The sequence below is a fragment of the Olea europaea genome, unplaced genomic scaffold, assembly GCF_002742605.1.
Source record: "Olea europaea var. sylvestris unplaced genomic scaffold, O_europaea_v1 scaffold2087, whole genome shotgun sequence".
In the NCBI taxonomy this organism is placed as follows: domain Eukaryota; kingdom Viridiplantae; phylum Streptophyta; class Magnoliopsida; order Lamiales; family Oleaceae; genus Olea; species Olea europaea.
The window spans coordinates 91,498-104,615 of NW_019238799.1; the positions used below are offsets into that span (position 1 = coordinate 91,498).

The 13,118-nt window shown below is 33.0% G+C and overlaps 1 long non-coding RNA gene across 4 annotated transcripts in view; it reads right to left on the reverse strand.

The window, feature by feature from the left end:
• The window catches only part of LOC111380042, a 15,460-nt gene extending 8,449 nt beyond the window's left edge, over window positions 1-7,011 (reverse strand). The window contains exons 1-3 of one of the 4 annotated variants that reach the window (XR_002700127.1): window positions 6,683-7,011; window positions 6,437-6,549; window positions 5,157-5,291 (exon numbers count right to left, since the gene is read on the reverse strand). This is a non-coding gene — a long non-coding RNA (uncharacterized LOC111380042). Of the gene's footprint in view, window positions 1-1,380; window positions 5,292-6,436; window positions 6,550-6,682 lie in introns of those variants that run through there. The other 3 variants (XR_002700128.1, XR_002700126.1, XR_002700125.1) reach the window with 3 other exon arrangements.
• Between the last annotated feature and the right edge of the window lie 6,107 nt (window positions 7,012-13,118).

A 13,118-nucleotide genomic window follows, 5' to 3' on the forward strand; every position in this document is an offset into this window, starting at 1 on the left:
TCATAAGGAACCACCACCTCTTTTACAGGTTTATACTCGACGATCTAAGCCACCAACTTCTGTGGCCTCATCCGTTACCTTGCCATCTACAGATCCTGCATCCGGCATTTGGTCTGATCCGGAGATATTGCCCATTGCTCTCTGTAAAAGTAAACATACTTGTGTAACTAAACATCCTATAAGCCACTATATTACTTTTGATTCAGTCCCCTTCTTTTTCTTATTTCACGGCCCAACTTTCTAGTATTTTTGTACCTAAAATAGTGACAGAGACTTTATTTGATCCTAAGTGGTTAAAGGCTATGGAATTACAAGTAGCAGCCTTGCACGAGAATAAGAGTTCGGAACTCGTTCCTCAACCGACTAGGATATGTCCTGTTGGTAACAAATGGGTTTTTGTTCAAAAGTTCAATCCTGATGGGACTGTTGATCGATTGAAAGCCCGACTGGTTGCTAAAGGTTACACGTTAACTTATGGCATTGATTATGATAAAACATTTTCTCCAGTTGCTAAGATCTCTTCTATTCGAGTTTTGATTTCTATCACTGCTAACCTTGGTTAGCCCCTGTTTCAAATAGGTACTAAAAATGCATTCCTTCATGGTGACATGCACGAAAAGGTTTACATGGAGCAGCCACCTGGGTTAGTTGCTCATAGGGAGTATAAGGACTATGTTTGTAAGTTGGAAAAAGGCTCTACATGGGTTAAAACAATCACCAAGGGCATAGTTTGAAAAGTTTTCTGAGGTTGTTTTGGAATTTAGTCTTCAGAGGTGTCAGACAGATCATTCAGTATTTCATCTACAGACTGGTACAGGTTATGTTATCCTTATAGTTTATGTAGATGATATTGTAATTACTGGTGATGATGCAGATTGAATTACTGGGTTAAAACAGTTTCTACAAAAATATTTTCAAACCAAAGATCTAGTAAGTTTCAATATTTCTTGGGTATTGAAGTTGCTAGGTCACAAGCAGGTATTAATTTATCTCAAAGAAAATATGTACTTGATCTGTTAGATAAGACAAGTTTCCATGGAACTCGACCAGATAATATTCCCATAGATCCCAATGTGAAGCTTTTGAAGGAGAATTGCTTGAAAAATTGAATTATCTTACCATCACATGACTAGATATTTCCTATGCAATTAGCATCATTAGTTAGTTCTTAGATGTTCCTTGGATTCTTCATTGGAAAGCCGTGATACTTATTTTTCGGTATTTGAAAAAGGCTCCAGGTCTTGGATTATTGTATAAACTGAATGGACATATTAGAATAGAAAGGTTTATAGACGCAAATTGGGCAAGATCCCTGTCTAATAAACAATCCACTACTGGTTTCTGTACTTTTCTCGGTGGTAATCTTGTCTCTTAAAAAAGTAAGAAACAAACTATAGTAACAAGGTCAAGTACAGAAGTAGAATATAAGGTGATAGGTCATACTACTAGCGAGTTGACATGGTTGCAGCACTTTCTTCAAGAAATCAATCTCTCACCTTCCACTCCTATTCCAATGTTTTGTAATAATGTTGCTTTACATATTACATCAAATCTAGTCTTTCATGAGAGGACCAAACATATTGAAATTGATTGTCACTTTGTCCTGGACAAAACAGTGAGTGGTGATATATGTACACCATTTGTTAAGACAGGAGACCAGCTTGCTCTTATGTTTACAAAGTCGTTGAATAGTAATCGGTTGAAGTTTCTTTGTCCCAAATTGGGCTTATATGATGTATATGCTCCAGCATAAGAGGGAGCGTTAAGGAAGTAAATCACGTCAATTGGGAATAGCTAAAGTTTATTGTGTTTCCATGTTTCCATTCTTGTACCAAGTAATCAAACATGTACTCTTGTTATTTTTCTATATAATGAAATTAGAGGGGAGGAAAAAATCTAACTTCTTCTCTCCATTATTCTTTTCCAAATCGTGACAGAGAAGAAGGATGTGAAACTCAGGCTAATTCGATAGGTTCTATTACTATAAGAGTTTGATATTGAAATTCATGATAAAATGGGAAAGAAAACCAAGTAGCAGATCACTTGTCGAGGCTAGAGCAGTCGAAAGAGACAGATGGACATCAATGAGATGGATAAAGCACTATGGTATGCAGACATCGTCAACTACTTAGATAGTGGCTATGTGGATCCAGACCTTACTTATTATCAGGAGAAAAAGCTTCTAAATAAAGCTAAATTATATTATTGAGATTATCCAAATTTATACAGAAGAAGGGCAAACTAAATTATCAGAAAGTGTGCCAAAGGATAAGATGAAATCTAATCCTTTCAAGGGTCATGCTTCAGTTTATGGAGGACACTTAGCTATACTAAAATAGCAGCAAAGGTACTCCAATGCAGTTTCTTTTGGCAACATTGTTTAGGGACTGCCACAGTTTCTATAGATCATGTGATAAGTGTCAAAGAATAGGTTTGATATTGAAATTCATGATAAAATGGGAAAGAAAACCAAGTAGCAGATCACTTGTCGAGGCTAGAGTAGTCGAATGAGACAGATGGACATCAATGAGATGGATAAAACACTATGGTATGCAGACATTGTCAACTACTTAGATAGTGGCTATGTGGATCCAGACCGGAGAAAAAGCTTCTACATAAAGCTAAATTATATTATTGAGATTATCTAAATTTATACAGAAGAAGAGTAAACTAAATTATCAGAAAGTGTGCCAAAGGATAAGATGAAATCTAATCCTTTCAAGGGTCATGCTTCAATTTATGGAGGACACTTAGCTATACTAAAATAGCAGGAAAGGTACTCCAATGCAGTTTCTTTTGGCAACATTGTTTAGGGACTGCCACAGCTTCTGTAGATCATGTGATAAGTGTCAAAGAATAGGTAACATATCGAACCGTTACGAGATGCCATAAACAATATTCTAGAGGTGGAAATATTTGATTTATGGGGAATTGATTTTATGGGACTTTTTCCGTTTGTCCTATAACAATTGATATATTATAGTGACAGTGGATTATGTCTCCAAATGGGTAGAAGCCAAGGCATTGCCCACCAATGATGCAAGGGTGGTGGTAGATTTTACAAAGAAACATATATTCAACCGCTATAGATCACCAAGAGCCATCATAAGTGATGGCGGAACTCACTACAAATTCCATAAAGCCTTTTTCTTATTTAGGAACTATATTTTTCCTCCACAAAATCCGACGCGTATAAAGAGAAAACTCACTATGTTTCTCTTGAAAGCATTTGATATGCTCCCTAAGCCATAAACAAAACCAAGAAGCTTTAGTGCCCATACTTGCCGCTGAAGGAAATTTTATTAAGTTTATGAAGGGCATTCTTCAGTTCAAACCACAATAACGTTCTCATCCATTTTCATCTTCCCTATAAATCAATTGGCATTGCTCAATACTGTCTTCATAAACCCTCCACGAAAACCATTTGAGAGCAGCAAATGAACTAGACTGAATTGGATGGTACTCATTGGCACAAAATTGATAGGTTCATGTTTGTTTCTTTGGAACAGGACCTAACTGGCTAGCCGGTTTGTCCAATCTAGGGAGTTTTTCCTACCCCTAACTTCTTCCATTAGACATGATGGTTCATTATGATTTTGTGCCAAGTTTAAATCAATGATTATGTGTTTCTATAAAGCCTTTCTCCTGTTTAGAAATTCTATTTTTCCTCCATAAAATCCGATAGGTACATAAAGAAAACTCACAACATTGTCTCTTGAAAGCATTTGATATACTCCCTAAGCCAAAAACAAAACCAAGAAGCTTCAGTGCCCATACCTACCTGCCTGAAGGAAACATTTTTTAGTTTATGAAGAGCATTCTCCAGTACAATCCACAATGACGATCTAATCTAATTCCATCTTCTTTATAAATCAATTTGCATTACTCGGAATTGTCTTTATAAACCCCTCCACGAAAACCATTTGAGAACACCAAATGAACTAGATTAAACCAGCTGGTACTCGATGGCACAGAATTGAAATTTCATTTTTGTTTCTTTGGAACTAGATCTAACTAGCTGGCCGGTTCATCAAATCCTGGGAGTTTTTCCCACCCCTAACTTCTCCCATTCGTTATGATCGTTCGATATGATTTTGTGCAAGTTTTGATCAATGATTATATGTTTCATAAAGCCTTTCTCCCATTAGAAATTCTATTTTTCCTCCATAAAATCCGACAGGTATAAAGAGAAAACACACTACGTTTTCTCTTGAAAACATTTGATATACTCCCTAAGCCAAAAACAAAACCGAGAAGCTTCAGTGACCATACCTACATATTTGAAGGAAACTTTAACTTTATGAAGAGCATTCTCAGGTTCACACCACAAATACGTTCTCATCCATTTTCATCTTCTTATAAATTAACTGGCATTACTCAAGATTGTCTTTATAAACCCTCCACATAAACCATTTGTGAACACCAAATTAACTAGACAAAACTGGCTAGTACTCGTAGGTACATAATTGAAATTTCATTTTTGTTTATTTGGAACAAGACCTAACTGGCTGGCCAGTTCATTCAATCTAGGGAGTTCCCCCACCCCCCAACTTATCCCATTCGATACGATGGTTCATTATGATTTTGTATAGATTTTGATCAACGATTATATGTTAAGCCCCAAATGAACTAGACTGAACTGGCTGGTACTCATTGGTACAGAATTGAAATTTCATTTTTATCTCTTTAGAACTGGACCGAACTAGCTGGCCTGTTTGTCCAATCCAAGGTGTTTTTCCCACCTCGAACTTCTCCCTTTCGTTACAGTGGTACATTATGATTTTGTGTGATCAATGTTTAAATGTTAAGCATTTTGAATAAAGAATTTTCCACCTCCACTATAATTGCATATTCAAATAGCTATATCACCGTTGGTATCAAGAGGGTAACACCCTGCCCAAATATGAACTCCACTATTGTGTTTTCCAATGCTTCATATAGGGTAAATGAGCTGCCCAAGACAACTGCTTGGCAGTTGTTCTTAATCAATTATTTAAATATAAATTGATAATAAATCAGGTTTATGAACTCCTAAATAAGCAAGAATGAACAAATCTTATTTTCATACTGCACTATTTGGATACTGGATATAACCAAAATCCACAACACTGCACGGATGCAAAAGACGAACACACCACACTGAATGTACTGCCTACCTGCATACTTGGAAGACTCTACGCTAGTCCCAGACCACCAGTGCATTAGACCAGGGTACGAGATGGATGAATATGAACGAGTGCTATCCTTTGTTGTTTACATTGGCACATGTTCACATCTAACAACTGAGTGCACTACACGAGTATGTCAAAAAAATTCTTGTTATACTCCACGAGAGACTCGTGTTTGGCCTTAATATCCCAGAAAAATAATATCAAATACCTGCTTCAGATTAAAATACATAGTACATTAATCATAAAAACGTTCAGAACAACAGTAAGACTAGCTAACACTGGACATCTAAATGTTTCTAATCCTCTCTCCTGATCTGTTTTAAAGCTCCACACTGGAAACAATCACAGCCCAAAATGTAACCTTTTACTCTAATTCTTGTTGCTAGTAGCATCATAATTTTTCTCTATGTAAATAGCTCAGATCAACGTCACAAGCAAAGCATACAGATATATTCTTGGTTACCTTTTACGTTCAGAGTAACATTTCAATTTATAAACTAGCTAACTACTTCCTCGTGAATGAATATTATGATGTATGATTTACAGTGTGAGCTACATCAAATTAACATGTTTGTTGTTGCATACTGGATAAGAAGAGCAGAGCACGTGAAGTGCTCAAAGAAATTTTCTAAATCTGCTTCTGATCCAAAATAACAATTTTTCTAAACAGGTATCGTAGAATTTTTGTAGTTTGATAGGTTGAGCACACACACGCACAACATGTGCACATGTAAGATCGCACATTAAAGATAAATTTCTTTATTTAATATATAGGTGTGTAAAGTTTTGCAGATATATAGGTCCTAGAAGAACAGCATCCGGAAAATTTAAATTGCTAAGCCCCAACAAGAGTTTTAAAATTGGAAAACCCTCCACAACCTTTGCAAAGAAAACTTAACTTTAGTTTATCAACGTCCACGTCTTCGTTAAGGAAATACAGTTGAGAAATTCTGCATCTGTATCAGGTTCTACTCTTAATCATAAAGGATTTATATTATTTTCAAAGTAACATGAAAATATTATTACACAAATTGCTTGCCAATACCTATACACCTGAACTAAAGACACAATTATGGATGAAACCAAACTCCCATTGCAAACTATTAAACATTAACTTACAAAAATTATCTATTTCTCAGCTAGATGCCTAGATCACAACCTCTGAAGTAGATTAAAACCAAGTTAACATAAACACCAGAATATTATCAGAACATGGGAAAGTCTAAGATTATTAACAACAAGAATGACAAAAGGATGAGGGGAACCTTCTTGAGTAAAAGACATTCTTTTTCTCCGGCACGAAAACATCAGCATTGAGAATATTGCCACCTCTTGAAGCTATGCATTCCGACAACTTTGCCACAATTCCCACCTCATCCTACTATTTGAAAGAATCATAAGTTCAAATTCCTATATCCTTATTTCATTAAAAAACGCAAATAAATTTCATAATCACACATTCATATCCATCGAACATAGACACGCTAATATCTGAATATAAGCAGACTTACTGGGCAATGGAAAACGTGACTGCCATGGATGAGAGAAGGAGAGCTGATTTCATCGAGAGATTCACCAGGAAATTTCAGAGATTTGAAGGACCTTTTAGTAAATAATTGAACTTGAGGGGAAGATCTTCGCAGGAGGCTCATGTCCCAAAAAACAAGAAAACACACACACAATCTTTATGTGTATGTGTGTCTGAATGGACGAGAGCCCATCAAGAATTCAGACTCTTAGCTTCAAATCTGGGTCGGGATTTCTTTTTGATATTTTTCTTCTGTCAATTTCCGGTTGTTGGGGGGTCAATCATAGCCGTTAAGAGAAGGTGTGGTAGGTTATTACATTTTTGCTTCATATATTGGGAAAAAAACGATATTTGGGCAATATTTCATAGATTAATGGAAAATTTTATAATAATAATATAGGGATTCATATACATAACTAGTTTGTAACATGTGATCTTGCAATAGTATTGTAAAGTTTTTTTGTGAAAAAATATATAAACAATTACATCTTAATTTAAAATTGTAATAAAATTACAAAAATGTTATACTTATTGTAAATTGTAAATTTATTAGTGAATGATAATTGTACTCCTACAATTTTAGGAATTATTATTGTTATATCCATTTTTCTTTCCCTTAGATATAGGGATTTTGTTCTCAATAAAACATACAAAAATGTATTACTCTCTCTCTCTTTCTCTCATTTCATAATGCGCTATCAGCTCGATGGTTTAATTTTTCAAATTTTAATGAAAGAAGTAATTTTTTAGAAGAATAGATATTTATCACTTGTACCAAAATTAATTTGGTGACATGTGAATTTTTATACATACATATGCATCAAAACAAGATTGCTTATTCTTCTACTTCTTCAATGCATTTTTACTTGTACGCAAATCTATTATAATTATTTCATTATATGCATAACTTTGTCCTATTTGCATATCTATATACGAAGTCAATTCACGTGCATGCTTGGAAGATTTTTTTGCTTATGCATTTTTTGTAATTAATTTTTCTATATAAATTCGTATCATGTTTATATGGTAATTAAATCTTTTTAAATGTTTTTCTATAAACTTTAAATTAATAATTTATCATGTTTTTACTGTTAAAGTAGAACATCATTATAATTAATATTTCAGAAGAATATTATGTTTATTGCTCCTAAAGAGCGTAATATTATTTTCAATACTCTAAAAAATATTGATTTATTGTTTTTGAAGAAATAATAATAAAATATAATTCCAAAAGAAACACAAATAAAACAACTCTGTGTTGTCATTTTTTTAATCAAAAACTAATTTGTATAAAATCAATATTCAAGAAAAATATTAATTTATCGTTCTTGAAGGGCATGAATTATAATTTTCAGTATTCGAAGAAAATAATGACATATTGCTCTTGAAAAAATAATAATTAAAGATAATGTGCACTCGAAGTAACACATTTTCGAAGAATATATCTTTTTGAATTCATGTCCTATTTTTGAAGAAAAACATATAACTAATATTTTGAGGACATTGATTAGTTCGACTATTTGAATTATATGTTATTATATAAGCTTTGATCATAATTTTCAAAACTAATTATCGAATTATATCTTATATTAAACCATAAGTTCAATTTGACTTTATTGTTTGGCATGAGCAGTTGAATCATCACTTGATTAATAATAATGCGAAATTAAAAATTCAAATGGATACTCAATAAAGAATCGGAAGATTTGTTAATTCAATCCTATATAATGTTTATTCTCTTTCATGAAATTTTTTTTATTAAGAGGGTGTTTGAGAGTCATTTTTATGTAAAAATACATTTTAGAATAGTAAATTGATGTGAAATGTGTGGTTGAAAAATAAGGAAAAAAATTTTATTTACATGTTATATTATTTTAATAAAGAATGTGTGGTTGAAAAAAAGAGATAGAAAAATACATTTTGAAAAAAATGGCTACCAAACGGGGCCTAAATATCACTAGCTAAAATAGAGACTGATTTCCCTATACTTCTGAAAATTAATTAAGGCGATAAATGGGGCCACATTGATCATCTTAAATATTATTTGTATCTAATAGATTTGATACATATAATAGATGATTGCATGGTGTTCATAACCTGAAATTTGCAAAATTACTGCTCAAATTTTAAATTATGAGCATAATTATCAGATTATATAATCAAGACTATATCTTGTCAATGCTAGTTTGCATAAATCTCAACATTTTAATAAGTGTTAGTTAAGATGTCGATAAATGGTTTAGCATTATAGTTTGTTAAATGCCTCCAATTAATTTAATTGAGAACAAAATATTTCCTAGTTTTATTTAGGGAATTCTATTACGCATTATGCCAAAATCATAGTTCTCCCTGTTATAATCAGCTAGGGGTGGGCAAAAACCGACCCAACCCATCCAAACCGCCCGACCCAACCTGGTTGGGTCGGTTTTTTTGTTGTTTTTAAGTGGGTTCAGTTTTTTGGCTACGTAAGTGGGTTGGGTTGGGTCGGGTTGTGGGTTAACCTATAAAAACCAACCCAACCCACCCAACCCAACCCGAACTCAAAAAAAAAAAAAAAAAAGCGTAAATGGCTAATCACTCGGTCACTCCCAAATCCAAAAGAAGCCCTAAAATCTCTCTATTCCCTCTCCCTCCTTCCCTCCCTCCCTCTCGCTTTCGCTCTCACTCAAGCTCCGAAAGCTTGCGAATAATTGTATTGGATTGTAAGGGTTCATGTTATTCCATGCTGTTGGTGGGGGCATTGGATCTGGACTTGAATCTTTTTTGCCTGAGAGGCTTTCTGTTGAATGGTAAGAAATCAAAGTTGGGGTTCACTATTTACCCATCCTCGCAAGTTTCGACTGCTATGGTTGAGCCATACAACTCTGTTCTCTCGACCCACTCTTTGTTGGAGCACACTGATGTTGCCGTGCTTCTTGACAATGAGGCGATCTATGAAATTTGCCGCAAGCCACTTGACATTGAGAGGCCAACATATACTAATCTGAACAGACTCATCTCTCAGGTGATCTCTTCTTTGACTACATCTCTGCTATTTCTTCTTTGCAGACACTATTTAATGATTTGGAGCATGTTGTATTGATTAAATTTTTTTACCTTATAAGTTCTAATCCCGTCTCACTATTAGAGAATTTTGTGAGAAACCAACTTCTAAATTGGTTGTGATTTCTGCTCTTTAGTGTCTCAGTTGAATTTTATCTATGCTGTGGTAATTAGTTTTGTAAATTTTGAGGCTCTGGGACTATATTAGTGATGCTTTACACCCAAAAATGAATAAATTTAATCTTTATTAACAAGTTGTCCTAAACCGAGCAACCCAACCCAACCCGACCAATACTTGATTGGGTTGGGTTGGGTTGGGTTTCAAACTTTACACGGGTTGGGTTGGGTTAAATTTCGACCAAACCGATCATGTTGGGTTGGGTTAGGGTTGGGGCGAAAACTGACCCAACCCAACCCAACCCACGCCCACCCCTATAATCAGCTTATGTTCAAATCTTCATTTTTTATCTAATTATTTTGATAGTGCAGTATATGTAAAATTGAACACCACTGAAAAAATAAAGAATGTTAAGAATAAATACATAGTTTGAATCCTTTATCCCAAATGAGCAATATTTTATAACATTGAAAAAATGATTGTCAATTTTGATTGGAGTTAGGGGGAATTAAGAAGTTGGAAATAATGAACAAATGCATCATTATCTAAATCTTTGCAAAACATAATTCAAATAAGAAGTTCAAAAAATAATATATTTCAATGCATTTACTGATAAAAGAGATCAACAATACCTCATATACTAGCTTTAAATGCTCCAACAAGAATCGATGTCCTAGGAGGACAATTTGATAGTTGTATATTTGATATAACCATAACACACCTAAAACGTGATGATGTTCGATTCTAATACAAAAAATCTTCAAATGAAATGGAGCAATTAGCAAAGATGGTCTCATTAAGGAGACATATAGTTTTAATGAATATTTAGACATAACAAATTATAAAATCTCAAAAGAGTTTGGACACTTGAAATAATGAAACTTGAGATCTATCAACAAGTTATGTTATTATGGGAAAAGAAATAGAATCGAAAAGAAAAAATTATGGACAACAATTTTGTACATGATGTATTGCATCATATAGCGATGAATCAAAATAAATGCGTCGAAATATATCGATCGAAGTAATGATTGATTAAATAAAATGGATGTAGGTAGTATAATCGTCTTAGCGAATATTTGTTGATAAAAAGCTATAAAAATAGGGATATCTGCTCATGTCTTTTTATAAAGAAAACAAATATTGGATTTACAATTGTGACAGTTTATGTCGATGATTTAAATTTAATTGAAATTCTTGAAGAGTTCAATAAAATTATTGATTATTTGAAAAATAAATTTGAGATGAAAGATTTGAGAAAAATCAAATTTTATCTTGAGTTGCAATTGAACACTTACCAAAATGATTATTGTTCGTTAAATTATCTATACAGTAAAAGTCTTAAAATATTTTTATATAAATAATGCACATTCATTGGCATCAATTATGGTTGTTTGATCACTTGATATGAAAAATGATCCATTTCGTCCACTAAAAGATGAAAAAAAGATTCTTGATCTTGAAGTACCATATCATGCAATTAGAGCATTAACTTATCTTGCAAACTGCAATTGACCCGAGATAACTTTTTTTATAAATCTTTTTGCAAAATATAACTCCACACCAATTCAAAGACATTGAAATAGTGTTAAACATTTTTTGTTATCTAAAGGGGCACTATTGATTTGGGATTATTATATTTTCAAAAGTTGGAATCTACTTTAGTGGGATATGCAGATACAAGTTATCTCTCTGACCCACATAAAACTAAATAAAAAAAAGAATATATGTTTACACATGAATGAATAGTTATATCATAGAGATCTGTGAAGCAATCATTGATGGCAACTTTCTCAAATCATTCCAAAATTATTGCAATTCATGAAGCATGACAAAAACGTGTATGGTTGAGGAACATGGCCCATCATATTCGAGTATCATGCTGTTAACTTCAATAAAAGATAGTCCAACATTCTCGTATGAAGACAATGCAGCCTATATTGCATAACTCAAAGGAAGCTATATCAAAGGTGATGAGATGAAGCATATTTCTCCAAAATTCATTCATACGTATGAGTTTCAAAAGAATGACGACATCGATGTCCAACAAATTCACTCAAGTGACAATATGGCCGATTTATTCACAAAAATATTGCCGACATCTACATTTCAAGAAATTGATTCATGAGATTGAAATACATCGACTAAAAAATTTTCAGTGATAAACATCAGATGGAATAGTTGTACTCTTTTTCCTTTGTTTAGGTTTTATCCCACTATACTATTTTTCTTCGTATGATTTTTTTTCCCATGGGCATTTAACAAATAAGATTTTAACGAGACAGATATTTTGTAATATGTGATTCAAGGGAGAGTGTTGTAAATGGTAAATTTATTAGTGAATGATAATTATACCTCTGCAACCATAGAAATTATTACTGTTGTATCTCAAATTCTTACCCATAAATATAAGATTTTTGTTCTTAATAAAACACAGAAAAATTTATTGATTTTTATTGTGTCTTTTCTTTTTCTCTCTTTTCATAACAATACTTGAAACAATGCAGTATATGATTTTGTTGTTATATTAAATTATCACAATAGTTGCACCTTATTGAATTTTTCAGTATGTGTTTCAGTATATCATACCTCAAGTACAAAATCAATTTTCTAGATAGGAGTCGACCATTTTGTTAAAATTAGACAATGAAGCATTAATAATTAAGCAACGACAATTAAACCCTTGTTGTATGCTATTTATGAATGCTAGAGACACAAACTATAGTTATAAAACAGTGGCTTAAACCTTGTGAGCAAACATTTCTCCTTTTTATATAAGGTCATCGTTATTTGCGACAAATTAGAATCCTCTTACCAATTAAATTAAATATAATAATCAATACCTTAATTAAACTATCACAACTAGGTTTAATAATCGAAGTCAAATGCGGACTCTAAAAAAAGTCCATTAATGATATAGATTCGATTGTACAACTCTCATTTTGATCTCCAAATACATTGACTTAGTGCCTCCCACTTAAAAAGTGCTCGCGTATTAGACATATTTGGACAATCTTACCATCAAATATTCAACATAATAACTTGAACCATGCGGCCCTCTTTATCGAGACTGATATAATATCAACATAATATGAACATAATAAATTCTCGATCATGTTTATTGGACCAAGAGGGAGATCATGAGGTTTCTTTAAAGAATGCCTTCTTCGACTTAATATTTTGCAATAGTGAGTTTTATGTTTAACAAGAGTAATGCTATTGGCATAATTGGTGCCTAGCACCAATTTAGATGGCATTA